At 35.6% G+C, this 2,500-nt stretch overlaps 1 non-coding gene across 1 annotated transcript; it reads right to left on the reverse strand.

Moving 5' to 3' along the window:
• Window positions 1-1,047: 1,047 nt before the first annotated feature.
• Window positions 1,048-1,118, reverse strand: TRNAC-GCA (transfer RNA cysteine (anticodon GCA)). Its single transcript has one exon. It is a non-coding gene; the product is annotated as a tRNA-Cys (tRNA).
• Between the last annotated feature and the right edge of the window lie 1,382 nt (window positions 1,119-2,500).

The following is a 2,500-nucleotide window of genomic DNA, read 5'->3' on the forward strand; positions in this document are numbered from 1 at the left end:
ATATAAAAAAATTGAGTAATACTTTTAGCATTTCCAAGAAGTAATTGATTAAATAGTTGGAATAGTTGTAATAGTTAACAAATGATCGGTAGTTTCTACGAGAAGCTTTTTCTGTATTTTGAAAAGATTGGTAGTCAACCCCAATCTTTTTTACATTTTAACCATGATTGCAAATAAATGAGTTCAATAAAGAACTTAGAAATCCAACTTTGAAAAGAGGGGAAAAAAGGGAAAAGGGGTGTTAAAGGGGGTTCCGCGGTTACTCATTTTCGATATATAACTTTGGTAAGAGCCAGTTCATCTAAATAGAAATCTTAGGAAGAATTAGGTTGGAATAGGAAAAAATTTCCTATCTTTTTTTCATCCCCTTAACAAGAATAAGGTAATAATTTCACTATTTGGGTGATTGACAGAGTATTTTGTATTTAGTATGCATAGAATACATTACACCACTCAAATAAAATAGACTTCCGAAATGCGGATATATTTGAATTAAAGGAATTGGTATGGTATTAATTAAAAGGAAATGAAAAATATTCAATAGAAAAATTTAATAACCCAGCTAGAAAACAATTGATACAGTTGGATCCCCCACCCCAATTAGTCGTACCTTTAAAGTCCACTTCTTCCCCATACTACGAGAGAAAGGGAAAATGTGAAAACTACCATTAAAGCAGCCCAAGCAAGATTTACTATATCCATGTGAATTTTTTCTCCTATCTCTATAAAAAATATCACTATGAAGGAATTATTTTACTATTGTTCACTAATTCTTGTTGTTTTTTTTTTGGTATTAATCTAATCACTGAGAATACTAGAAACTATAATAACTATATATATTTATTTAAATCGCTGGTACAGAGTCAAAGGGGGATTCGATTCTGCACTAAAACTATTATATTAACACGAAACAATTCAATAAATTCTATTAGAACATCAAACAAGTTTTGATCAGATTTCTAGTAGAGTCGGAAAACATTACAGATAAATTCGTTTTTCCTCTCATTTTTTTAATTAAAAGGTCAAAATTCAATTCTCTTGTCGATCAGGCGACACCCGGATTTGAACTGGGGAAAAAGGATTTGCAGTCCCCCGCCTTACCGCTCGGCCATGCCGCCAAAACGATATATATATGAGAATACCCTTTTTTTATTGAAAAAGAGATATGCACTTTGATCGACAAACGCAATAATGGAAGGACAAAACGGAACTGTTAACTATACAATTCCTGAACAATTCTTGAAATCGAAATGAGAAGATGGTTTTGTCGTTATGAGATAAAAAAATGCAATTTGATACAAAATTTATCAATATTGCTTTTTTTATTATCCGGGAGATGTTTTTTATTTGCATTCACGTCTTTTGGAAAGAGCCGCTAAATCAAGTTCTCAGTTAGGTGAAGGAAGTATGACTGCTTTGCCAATAGTTGAGACCCAATTGGGAGATGTTTCAGCTTATATTCCTACAAATGTGATTTCTATTACAGATGGCCAAATATTCTTATCCGCCGATCTATTCAATGCTGGAATCAGACCTGCGATTAATGTGGGTATTTTGGTTTCCAGAGTTGGTGAGAAAAGATATATTTTACACCCCAGAGGGGCTATAATTGGAGATACCATTGTTTCTGGTACAGAAGTTCCTATTAAAATGGGAAATGCCCTACCTTTGAGTGCGGTTTGAACTATTGATTTACGTAATTGGAAGTAACCAATTAGGTTTACGGCGAAACCTAGAAATCGATCACTGATCCAATTTGAGTACCTCCACAGGATAGACCTCAACAGAAAACTGAAGAGTAACGGCAGCAAGTGATTGAGTTCAGTAGTTCCTCATATAAAATTATTGACTCTAGAGATATAGTAATATGGAGAAGACAAAATTGTTTCAAGCACCGACAGAACCAGAGGCGCCCCTTGTTTCAAAGAGGGGGGGCGGGTTATTCACATTTCATTTGATGGTCAAAGGCGAATTGAAAGCTAAGCAGTGGTAATTCTAAGGATTGGATTCCCCGGGGGAAAAATAGAGATGTCTCCTACGTTACCCGAACTATGCGTAAGTAGCGACGTAATTTCATAGAGTCATTCGGTCTGAATGCTACATGAAGAACATAAGCCAGATGAAGGAACAGGAAGACCTAGGATGTAGACAATCATAACATGAGTGATTCGGCGGATTTGGATTCCTATATATCCACTCATGCGGTACTTCATTGTGTGATATATATAAGATCCATCTGTATAGATATCATCATCTACATCCAGAAAGCCGTATGCTTTGGAAGAAGCTTGTACAGTTTGGGAAGGGGTTTTGATTGATCAAAAAAAAAAAGAAGAATCCACTTCAACCGATATGCCCTTAGGCACGGCCATACATAACATAGAAATCACACTCGGAAAGGGTGGACAATTAGCTAGAGCAGCAGGTGCTGTAGCGAAACTGATTGCAAAAGAGGGGAAATCGGCCACATTAAAATTACCTTCTGGGGAGGTCCGTTTGA

The sequence above is a fragment of the Arachis hypogaea genome, chromosome 16, assembly GCF_003086295.3.
Source record: "Arachis hypogaea cultivar Tifrunner chromosome 16, arahy.Tifrunner.gnm2.J5K5, whole genome shotgun sequence".
NCBI classification, from domain to species: domain Eukaryota; kingdom Viridiplantae; phylum Streptophyta; class Magnoliopsida; order Fabales; family Fabaceae; genus Arachis; species Arachis hypogaea.